At 40.5% G+C, this 12791-nt stretch overlaps 1 long non-coding RNA gene across 1 annotated transcript; it reads right to left on the reverse strand.

Moving 5' to 3' along the window:
- Window positions 1-10808: 10808 nt before the first annotated feature.
- LOC118483670 lies at window positions 10809-11773 on the reverse strand. The gene is made up of 3 exons (XR_004871000.1): window positions 11597-11773; window positions 11136-11331; window positions 10809-11031 (listed from the first exon to the last, which is right to left on the reverse strand). It is a non-coding gene; the product is annotated as an uncharacterized LOC118483670 (long non-coding RNA).
- Window positions 11774-12791: the final 1018 nt, after the last annotated feature.

Consider the following 12791-nt stretch of genomic DNA (forward strand, 5'->3'; position numbering starts at 1 on the left):
AAATGCGTTCGCGAATGTACGAAGAGTTATGATAACTTTGAAGTTTGGTAATAACCTTTTATTTTTCAGCCAGAACTTGTTTAAGATTAGCAATTTCATCAACACACTTGTTTAATTCAAGTTGCTTTTCTTTAAACTTTCTTTCATACATTTTTTTAGTGACTAAAGTTTCAGACAATCTTTGATCAAAACATTTGACTTGGCTCTTCAAAGTATCATAAGCTTCTTGTACTCTCTGACTCGACCACTTTAAAGAATCATACTGTTTTTGTAAATCTTGAAATTTAGTTTCTTTTTCAACATAATCAACACATTTAGCAGTACACAGTTGTCTATAAACATCATTATCCTTTTCAAGACCTTGACATTTCTGTGTCAATTTTTTAACTTTTAGTTTCAAAATTTCTTCTTTGTCAATCATTTCTTTACATTTTGTTGTGAAAACATTTTCAAGTTTATCTATTTCATTATCTTTTGTTTTTATAATGTCATCTTTTTCAGTACAAGCTCTGCATGTTTCCATGCATTTCTTGCATTGTTCAGTCGGTTTTAAGACTTTAGACTCAGAATTTACCTCAGTGATTAGCACATCGGTGTTTTCAGCTGTCTCTGTTTGTTTCAGCTCTTCCTTCTTTTCATCACTAGCAGACTTCAAATTCTCAATCTTTACCTCAGTCTCTTTCAACACCGGTTCTTCTTTCTTCTTCTGTTCTTCTTCAGCTTTCTGTTCCTCTTCAGCAACAAGCTTCGCAGTAATCTTCACTTCTTCAACCAGCTTTTTCAACTCTTCTTCTTTTCTCTTCTTCATTTCTACCACTTTTGGTAAACTCGCTTCACAAACTTCCTTTATCTTGCTTACCAAATCCGGCAAATATTCTTTATCAGATAATCTTCTTGTGTTGAAAGTAGCCTGACTTGGAAGCAATTTTATTACAGCTTCATAATCCACTTTTGATGGGTCAACAACTGGATTACCCCATGGATCCATGTAACATTCCAACTCATCATTCCATCTTTTGGCTCTTTGGGCTTCTTTGAATGGTTCCCTGAATTTTTCGATTTCCCATCTCGCGTAATCAATTTTCCACCATCTGTCATGATCAACATTAGCTACAAATGCATATCCAACAGCATCTTCTTCAGGGAGATCTTGACTCCAGTCGTAACCTTCATCGTCATGAATAACTGCCAGAGCTCTTGATTTTTCTTCAGGCTGCTTCAATCTTGGCGGTTCTGATTTGTTTTGATGATAAATCGCTTTCTTGTAGTAATCCTCTTTGAACGGGTTTTCAGAATCATCAGCATAAGCATTTCGGCATTCACGCTTAAAGTGACCTTTCTGTTTACACTTGAAACATGTCACTTTTGACTTATCAAAGCTTAACTTGGTAGATGGTCCACCAATAGACTTCCTTCCTGTGATCTCCATGAAACGTTGCGCCCGACGAACTGCACTGGCCATACACCACCTTATGTCGATCAATTCCATCTCCTCCGGATCGATCTGGTCATAATCTTCCTTTGTCAGATTGGTGTTGCCTATCTTGCCTGCCACAAGACTCTCATACGATTCAAGTACTGATGCTAAGAATACCATCTGTTGTTTTGCTGACTCTTCGCTGAAATTCTGACAATTCTTCAGATCCACTGCAATATTACACTGAAATAAATTCTTTGAATCAGATTGGCTTGAAGTTGTTGAAGAAGATCCACTGTGAAAACCACTGTGAAGACTTTCACTGTTCACTGAATTTGAGCTTTCTGCAGAAAACGCTGTTCTTGGAGACCCAGCCTGTGTTACATTTCCTCTGTAGTAAAGCTCCACATTCTGCTGATGAGCTGGATTGTTGACTTTAGATCTCTTTATCTCCAACTCATGGCTTTCAAGTCTTTCGATCAGCAAATCCACTGTTAACTCTTCAGGCTTGATTGTGTTTTTCAACATTAGAGCGAAGTATTGCCAATCTTGATCATTTGGCAATGAGTCAAACAATTTATCAACCAGCTCCTCTTGAGTGTATGTGATTTTGTATCTGGCCAGCTCCATCTTTAGATGTCCAAATCTCTCGATCATTTTACAAACAGATTCATTTTTCATGCAACCAAATAGATCAAACTCTTTACGCAATAATTTCTTTTTGTTTTTTACAATCTCATTACTTCCTACACATTTTCTCTGTAACGCTTCCCACAAACTTTTCGATGTTTTCTCTTGTTCAAGTAACGAAATAATATCCTCTCTCACTGACTGTTTTATCAATGTAATCATTTTGTATTCAGCTACAACATTTTTTACATCCATTTCTGTGAATTCTTTTTCATCTATTAACTCTCCTCCTTCTTTTACCGGTTCTGTATTTCCATTTTTCAATTTTAACCAACTTTCAGGAGCGAAAGCTTTTACCCAACCCTCAAACCGATTTTTTCACCAGTTATAATCCTCAATCTTCATTAGCTTCGGTGGTTTCTGTTGACTTCCATACATGTTCTCATACTTCAAATTCTCTGAAATCTCCTTCGAATATTCTCTCATATCCGATCTTCTTTCTGTTGATTCTGAAGTGAACGCGTTGTAGAATGTGTTGTAAAATTCTTCACCACTGCTCGACATCTTCAATCACCTGAGACGAATACAAACAAACACAATCAGTTTAAACAGTATCAAATAATCTGAAATAACCTGACACTCGGTTGTCGTGAAATGATCTTGACGCGAAAAAGTTCACTTTCAAGTGAAATGTGAATCTCAAGCGAAATCAGATTTTGGATGAACACCAACTCTCAAGCGAAATCAAAGACTATAAGCTTCAAGCGAAATCACTTGTGATATTCAAGCGAAATCAAACTTTTTAAACAGACATCCACTTTCAAACGGAATCAAATCTATGTTTTCAAGCGGAATCACAGCTGGAGCGAAATCAGAAAACTACTTCAAGCGGAATAGCAGGTTTGGAGCGGAATCAAATGCTATTTTCGAGCGGAATAGCAACTAATCAATTTCAAGCAGAATAGCCCTTTTTGCTGTTTGAAGCGGAATTAGTACAGTTTTTGGAGCGGAATCACGTTTTGAAGCGAAATCAGCTTGACTTTTCAAGCGAAACCTCAATGTTCGTTCGAGCGGAATCACAATTTCAGTCCATTTTTGCCACTTTTAAAGCGAATTTTAGACTGATTCTTTCAAGGCTTTGTTAAAACATACTTTTACACCGACTGTGAAAAATTTGGCCGATTTTAACCGTGAAAACTTGTTCAGATTGAAAAAGAAGATGTAGAAGTCAGAAAACTGATGATATCAAGCTAAACTCTTCTTCCTGAGCTCTGATACCACTTGTAGGATCGTTGTTGGACCCAAACGAGTCGATCAGAAGAGTTGTTAATCCGATTCAAAGGCGGAATCAATGAAACGGACGCTCAATGTAATTATAATGCCTCTTATATTGATTTAACACTGATTACAACCTGAGAACAATTTGGCAGCACTTCGTTACAAGTTCCAGATCCCATTGCCAAATGAAAGCACAAGTGCACTATATATACTCGTGTTGATTTCGCTTGAAAGGTAGCAAAGCCATTTCGAGCGGAATCAACTATTTCTGATTTCGCTTGAAATGGTCTTGGTCTATTTCGAGCGGAATCACGCTCTAATTTACTAAAATCTGTTTCTCGATCCTCGTGCACTGTATATCCTATCCTATCTCATTACATGATACAAGACGAAGTCAATAGACGTAAATGCACTAACAATATTTAATTATCCAAAGTCGCGATACAATAACTAGGTTTCGTTTCGAGTATTCAATTTCCTTTCGACACTTCACGGTCATCGAGGAGGGTAGAATAGGTCCTCTCTCAATGCCATCGTGAACGTTAGATGTATTTTAAGTAATGAGTTGCACTGCGAGTGTAAGGAGGGTATCACGGCTATCAAGGAGGGTAGAATTGGTCCTCGCTTGACATCTTCGTGGTTGTCAGCAAGTGTAACGTGATGTGATAGTGATAGAATATGCGAAAATATGCGAAAATATTGCGATGTAACTGATGTGGGTACATTATGATCCGAATCTCTGGTGCTTGGCGTAACGAGTATATCGAGTAGTAACAACGCATGAAAGTGCGGGTTGTTACAGTCTCCACTGCTTTAGGAAATTTCGTCCCGAAATTAATCCACCAGTAGGGTTGTAAGAGTTGATGCGAATGAGAGTAGCGATTAAAAGCGTCTAGATCAGCGAGCGATCGATTAAGATTCGACGAGTGAGAGTGTTGCGATAACCAGTGATAGCAGCGAGTAGGGTGATTTGCAGGACAAAAGATGATGACACACTCCAAAAGTGATTAGAGAGCGTTTAAAATTCTTGAAAAGTCGATTGATTAGGAAAAAGCTTGCTTATAAAAATCTTCTCACATTGCGGTGTCAACTGTAGCGTTGTTCGCACTAGCACGATGAGAAGGGTTTTGTTAGGTTTCTAAAAGATTTTGAAGTGACTGAAACTCATTTTAAGAAATTTTCTCACCACACGGTGTTGACTTGGGTCGATTGTCACACTGGTGTCACAAGAAAATCTCATTTTGTACAAAGGTTTTGATTAGTTTTTAGAAAAAGTTTGTTAAGAAAAGATCAGTTTTAGAATTTGTGTAATCAAAGCCTTTTAATTATACCAAAAATTTTAAATTTGAGGTCGGCCCCGCATGGCACTTTCCCACGAAAGTTCTACAATATGGTTAAAACACTTATATATAGGAAGTACCAGCGGCATATCCACCATGTTTTACTCATATGGCTTCCGTCTCGTGAGGCGGTGTCATATGTGTCGACATAGTACAGACAGAATTGCGATGACTCGATCCAAACGAGAAGGGTTGGATCAAGTCTTGAAAGGGCGAGCTGAGCGATGAAGTCGTTTTCGAACTCGGTTCAGCGACCCAAGTGAGGTAGTTAATCGATTGATAACACCACGTAACACAATAAGCGAGAATGACAGCGATAAGCGAAAAGCATGAGCGATAGCGTCAATTGATTGCGACAACCGTCGAGCGATAAGCAACAGTCGATGCGTTGCAAGCGATGGAGATATGCGATTCGATTAGATTCAATAACACCACAATTCTAAGCTAACACTAGCCCACATGGCCTTTTTCCACGAAAGTCTGCTAATACGGCTAAAACATCACTATGTCCTAGCCTTATTAGTTTCGTCTCGTGAAGCAGGGTCGTGAGTGCTAACATAGCGCAGATAACACAGAAAACACAAATAGCGATAAGCGTTGAGAATATCAAAGCGATGAGGTAGGTGCGAGAAGCGTTACAGCGAGAAGCGACGAGTGACGTGCGATACTCGTCAAGCGATTCACGATACACAATTCTCAGCAAGCGATACATAGTAGCGGTAGAGGTTGCGAGATATGCACAATACATGATTGCGATTTCGAGTCACATTAATAAGCGTTCGAGGTTAAAACACATAATAAGCATTAGCGCGAGACACCAATTATACGATTTCAATTTGAGATAGATTCCAGCAATAATGCGATTGCGAGCGTGTTGACTTACGAAAAGTCTTGCGAGCACACGCTTTGGTTTGCGATTGGGATTGTTACGCCTTGCGATGTATGGCTTAGTGTGTCGAAAATAATTACAATAGTATAATAGGTCTACGTTCCAACTCCACATGTCACTTTCTTCACAAAACTTTGGTTAGCACAACGAAACACCGCCATGTTTCAACTATGCGCCTCTGTCCCGTGGATAGGTGTCACATTTCGTCAGACATGGTCAAGACGCTTATATATAGGAAGTACCAGCGGCGTATCCACCACGCTTAACCATGCCCTGAACGTTAAGGCATCATTGAGACTCACTACAATCTCCGTGCACTAACCAAAATAATCCCGTGTGCACCCGTGATTAACTTGATTCTTGCAAGTTTATCGTACTTTATCTCAAGAATGCATGATTGGGGTAAAGTATATTATTTAGTACATAGTGCTAGCATTTAGATGATGCGCGAGTATAAGAGAAATAGAATCCACACATAAAAGAGATTAGCGACGATAGTCGTATTATTACAAGAACATTAGAAGCAAAATAACGTTGCTGTGGAGGCCTTCTGTGGAGACTGCGGTCGTTGCTGAAATTCCTCAAAGCTGCGGTCCCGTGCGACAGTGTTGCGTAAGATGACCGTACCAGTTGCAATTTGCGCAGTAGCGACAGTTAGCTTCTGGCGGGTGATGATACGTACACTTGTGACACAGGGGATGGGGTCCATTGTAAGCACGTTTCATTTGAACTAGAGCTGCTCGGAGAGGTTCTGGTTGTGATAGCCCAGTTGTTGAAGTGTCTGAACTCATGGTCTTCCGTTTACGACTGGGCTGAGCTTCCTGAGATGATGCGGTGTCGTCGGCGGTTTCGTCTGATGATTTGCTGGGGGCATCGCCGGAGGAATCTTCAGAAGAATCATTGGTAGATTCGCTGGAAGAATCGTCAGAAGAGTTGATGATGTTTGCTTGATGAGCTTGTTTGACAGGCTTCTTGGAGAAGAATCCGTCCAAGACTCGTTTGTCGTTAATTTCTGTGGCCAAACGGTAGGTTTCTTCGATGGTAGCAGGTCTTGTAGCTTCGACAAAATCACCCACACACTCAGGCAAGCCGCGGTTGTACTTGGGAATGGGTTTTTCTGAAGTGTTGACTTGGCTTGGGCAGATTATGCTAAGCTGTTTAAACCTTGTGGTGTAGCCAGCATTGTCACCTTCGTCTTGCTTGATTCCCCAAAATTCGTTTTCTAGCTTCTGGACTTCGTGAGGAGGACAGTACTCTTTCTTCATGAGTTCTTTCAACTCATCCCAGGAGAGGGCATAAGCTGCGGTGATCCCACGTTTGTTGCGTTCGGCAGTCCACCAGTCGAGTGCTCGCGATTGAAATACTCCGGTAGCGCACGTAGTACGGAAACTATCGGGACACCCACTTTGACGAAGGGTAACATCGATAGAATCGAACCACTGGAGTAGTTGGGTCACACCTCCTTCACCTGTGAATTCCTTCGGACCACAGACTTTGAAGTGTTTGTAGAGAAAAGTAGATTGCGGCGCTCCCGTCTTGACGTCTTCCGTGGTTCGAGAGTTGCTGAGAGAGTGCACTTGAGCGACAATTTGAGGAATGAGCTTGACCACTTCCTTGGTCACAAGCGAGGCAATCCTCTTATCGGCGCTTCGTTTGGCTCTTCTCCTAGCCGTTCGTCTCGAGGTAGAGTTGTTGGAAGGCATCTAGACAGAGAGAGATTTGGAATGAGATTCGATCATAATGATTTTGAGTTTGCGGTGCGATTGAGCGCGATCAAAACTTGTAACGTGCAATATAAATAAATTTCACATAGGAGCCATATAGGACACACGAGATTCCTAGGTTCTCACACAATGATTTGTTTTTATTTAGATACAGCTAGTTATAGTTTATACTTACACGCATTTATTATGGTTTAGAATGCGCGAGGATGTGTCGAGAGAGAGAGAGAGAGAGAGCGTAAGCGAGTAGTTAGGCATTTGTTTTGTTGCGAACATTCGGTCTTCGTTTTAGATTGCGATGGCTATGCGAGTTGCGCGTTTTGTAAAACAGGGAGCGAAAATTGATAAATCGTAAAATAAACACATAAAACGTAACTAAGTTCATCGAAGCGTAAAACCGGCGAGTCATAGGCTTAGTAAAGTAATCGGAGTGTCTCGGGTGTTTAGGCGTCGACTACCCAAGGTAACCCAACTATACCCAACAAGTTCGTGCACGCGCGTTGACCTAGAAGACTTATGCTTCCACTGGGATGCAGCTCATGGCATTCGTCCTCTTAGCCATCGCGTGGCTCGAGTCATTGTGGTGGTTGAGTCCTTGGTGAGAGCTTTTCAAAAACCATTTTAGAGAGTTGAATGGTTCATTAAGGTACGGATTTCACCCCTGACTTAACAGCTTCGTTCCCAATTGTGGTTGTGCTCATCGAATGAATCCGAGAGCTCCACTAGAATTTCGAAATGGAGGCTTTCGTCGAGGTATGGATGTCACTCCTAACTCAACGAAAGATTCTCGTGCTAGAAAATGCGCTGAGTGAGCAATCCTATCGAGAGTTATTGGTTTTCACACCTGGTCTCGACTGGATCACTCGGTTGTGAGATGCGAGTATTTTCGAAAACATGTGTATTGTGTCAGCCTTAGGAAAGGCTAAGTAGTATTTCGGCCTTAGGAAAGGCTTCTTCGTGCGAAGCTGTAGTGTGCGGTGTTCACACAAAGTTGTAGTTTTTAGAAATTCCGACCGAGAGTTATCAAGTAGGCCCAATTCAAACCCTACTGGGTTTGTACGAGTCGACCCGGACTAGGTCGAGTCTTGCCTAATTCCCTATAGTTATGGCTCTGATACCAATCTGTCACACCCCAACCGATGGCGGAATCATCGGGGCGCGACACTAGGCGAATCAGATTGCTCAAGAGAATCCATAACAACTATCTTGCGATAATATTTATTACATTCGTTATCCCATACTAACAAATAATACAATCACGTAGTTATCACAGATTTCTTGTCCTCCCGAACAATACAAATCCGAAAACCTAGACTTTTAAGTGAGTTTCTACACTTCCTAGCTCGATTTGATGTAGACTGCAACTAAACCTGCAACATACGTTAAAATAAAGTCAATACTAAAGTATTGGCGAGTACACAGGTTTGATATGTAGTAGCCTTATAGATTAAAAAAAAGTGTTGCGAATTTCCACATGCATAAACGTAATACACGACATATATACTCACAAAACTGATACTACCAGCTAAGTCCTCGATGCTCGATTCTTCGATGGCATAACTAGACCACGTCGGGCGCAATAGTACTATACTAGTCGTGGTGGGACGTCACGAGTATAAGTCCTAGCACATGTGCAACTAGCATCACGTATATCTATGCATAACAGTTATTCGCAAGTGATAAATATATTATTTAATAATTCGTTTGATAAGTTCGATTTGTTAGGAACGTATGTTACACCCAAAATGCGATAAAAAGGGTTCAAGTATACTCATAGTGCGTATTTGGTTGGATTAGCGGGATAATGTCTGAGAATGCCCTGATTACAAGAGCGTTTGATAGCGCGTTAAATGTTAACGGAATACACAAGAACGAAAGATAATCTGATCGAATGCTGGCCCGTTCGGATGGGCTGCTATCCGATCGGATGGGCTGCTATCCGATCGGATGGGTTGTCCGATCGGATGGGCTGTCCGATCGGCTAGCATGTCCGATCGGCTAGCCTGTCTGATCGGTTAGCCTGTCCGATCGGCTGGGCTGTCCGATCGGCTGGGCTGGCCGATCGCTGGCCCGTCCAGCTGTATTCGACAAAAATTTGAAGGTTTTTCGGTGGTTTTAGTCGAGACGTTGCTGTGACGTGCTAAGCACTGAAATTCCATCAAGTCCGACTTGTTCTAACGGCCGGGAACCAACCCGTTCCATCAGATCTGGCCGTTCTTGACGGTTTTTCCATGTTTAACCCGAAATTGGTCGTCTCATCGTTAGAAATCAGATCTTGGACCAACACGACACTAGAAATGAGTAGAAGGTCGGTATAAGCTCCGATTCCACCGATCTTAAGTGCTTTGATAGTAAAAGAGTTGAAAGAAAGTTGGAAAACCATCTTTCAATCCTTTTATTCAAGATTATGTGTAGATCTGTTGTGAAAATGTTGTTTATTCTTGTGGAAATCCTTCGGATCTGAGTTGTTCTTGGTGGATTGAGGCCAACACTTGAAGTTCATAAGAACTTCATGATGACATCACTCTAGAACACCTCAAATCCGTTGATTTTAGAGTTAAAAGTTGAGATTCGAAAGATAGAAAGGTGGAGGAGTACGTATAGATCAAAGAAGTACAAGTTTTGAGTTGAAAACTTACAAGAATCGCGAGAAATCGAGAGATGAAGGGGTTGGAACGTCTGGTCGAACAGCAACAGTCACAACAAGTGTGCTTGATGTGACAATGGGGCATTTATAGGAAAAGAGGAGGAGTGATCTGGATCGGATGGCCCGTCCGATCGGTTGGCCCGTCCGATCGGCTGGCCCATCCGATCGGCTGGCCCAGCCGTTCGGCCGGCCTAGCCGTTCGGCTGGTCCATCCGTCCGGACGGCCTACCCGTTCGGAGGTCCTTCAGCGAGCTACGTTTTGGCGTTTCGATCCACGTGTTGCGCGTTGCGATAGTTTTGGTCACACATTTTCATATACTTATTTATTATTTATTTATTTATAATATTTAATCACAAAAGGGTCGTATATACGTACGTATTCATATTATATATTTATTTATCCAAAGTCGCGATACAATAACTAGGTTTCGTTTCGAGTATTCAATTTCCTTTCGACGCTTCACGGTCATCAAGGATGGTAGAATAGGTCCTCTCTCAATGCCATCGTGAACGTTAGATGTATTTTAAGTAATGAGTTGCACTGCGAGTGTAAGGCGGGTATCACGGCTAATAAGGAGGGTAGAATTGGTCCTCGCTTGACATCTTCGTGGTTGTCAGCAAGTGTAACGTGATGTGATAATGATAGAATATGTGAAAATATGCGAAAATATTGCGATATTGCGATGTAACTGATGTGGGTACATTATGATCCGAATCTCTGGTGCTAGGCGTAACGAGTATATCGAGTAGTAACAACGCACGAAAGTGCGGGTTGTTACATTTCAGGCTGTTACAAAGCACCAATTTGCGATAAATCACAACTCAAGCCACCAATTTCCGATAAAACACAACTCAAACCACCAATTTGCGAGTAAATGGTCTAAATTTCCACCTCTAGACGAAAGTTATTTCATTTGTAAATAAGAAAGGTCAACTTTTTTACCTAGACCATGAGTCGGGTTTTGACTTAGGTATGACTCAGGTAAGCACATATGGTGAAGCTCATTCCAGCAACAACACACCTGCAATTAATGACTCAGGTATACGAAGCTTTGACTTTTTTCTGAGTTTAGGAGTCAACCTTTCTTGATTGTATCTTACGCAAATAACTGCACAAGATGTTTACGGGTCAAAGAAGCAGGTTATCCAAACGCCAAAAAGTAATTATAATGCATTAAAGATGCAACTTGAATTATAGAAAATGAGGATTTACATCTCATAAAGATCCGACTTGTTTCTTGCTCTTGCTTAGTCACTTGCTTCAAACTTGCTCTTGGTTGTTTTCATATTAACCCGTTTTGGCAGCCCTATACAACATCCCACTGTACTGTTTCATCACCGATGCTGTCCCGAAACAGCCTCCCAACAACTCTCAAATCACACCGGTACGCCACTTCTCGATAACAGCCCTATACAACAACACAGTAAATTAATTACATGAGTCGCTACATTACATAATGATTGTTCCTATAGTTACAAGGGAACTAAAGCAAAATTTTTAAACAAATAGATATAGTGAAACTTCGGAAACAAAAGTCTCTTCAACCAGTTGAGTATCAAACTCTACAACGTTCAGTAAGTCACATTTACCAATCCAATTATTCATTCATTCTAGATGTCAGCAAAACCGCAAAAGTAATAAACTCAATTCACTTAAGGGTCGTAACACAATACCTCATCATCTCTTTCAGTAATCAAAACTGATTCTGCAATGACTTTCTATGAATGAACAGACGTTCCAGATCAGTTCTGTGGACGACCAATTCTGCACTGAATGAAGCTTTTCTGCAGCGAGTGTCCAGATATATGCTGATCTGCAGTGAATATTACCAGATACGATTCTGCAATCGAACAAATTCTGCGATACTGTGAATGACTTATAATAACATTAATAATAATCAAACTACAGTTATGATGAAGCTTAATCACATAATTAACCTAGTTCAATCTGAGATCAAATCCCTAAACATAACACTAAATCCAAATCCAAAACTATTGGAACCAGTTCAAAACTCTTAATTCACAACTAAAATTTCTAACAAAGTGGCAACATAAAGTCGCAATCATTAAACAAAATTGACCTAATTCTAATGTCAAAAACGAAGATCGAAATGATGATCAACAACAACATTTAGAGGATAAACATGACTCACCATTAGGGTCTTCTATGGAGAAGATGATTTGGGGTGTATGAGGTTGATTCGAATGAACAAAGGATGAAATAGAAGTGTCTTCTATGAAAAGTAGGACTCACCGGAACCCTAGTCTAGGTCGCCGAAACAGAGGATGAGAAAACCCCTAAACTAAACTGATTCTCTCCATAGCTGAAACACATACTATTACATAATTATTGTGGATTTGAAGATGAGAAGACCGTGAAAGTCGGCTTCGAAGTCTTCCCTGTAAACATATTTATTTTGGATTTGAAGATGAGAATGGATTGATTTTAGAGAGAGAAAGTTAATCGGAGCCCAGATTTTGAATTTTAGAGAGAGAGTTGAGAGAGAAATGGATTGATTTCTGAAAGTGAAGCTCAGATTTTGAATTTTAGAGAGAGAGTTGAGCTTTTTATAGGTCAGTTGTTTAAATTTTGAATCTGGAGCCATGTTTAAATTTTGAATTTGGAGCCATGATTTTGAATTTAGGCAGTGGTTTGGATGAACATCAGTGGCTTGCCCTTTTGTATGAACATCAATGGTTTGCCCTTTTGTATATGTCATCAGAGGTTTGGAAGGCAGAGGTTTGAAAAGGTGAAAGTGGGCTAACTTTGAATTTTAAAGTCTTTATATATTAGCCTTTATGATGTAATAATGACATAAGAAAAGCCTTGTTGGACATGCTCTCTAGCTGACACATCAGCTTTTCTTAT

This window comes from Helianthus annuus, chromosome 11 (assembly GCF_002127325.2).
Source record: "Helianthus annuus cultivar XRQ/B chromosome 11, HanXRQr2.0-SUNRISE, whole genome shotgun sequence".
NCBI classification, from domain to species: Eukaryota; Viridiplantae; Streptophyta; class Magnoliopsida; order Asterales; family Asteraceae; genus Helianthus; species Helianthus annuus.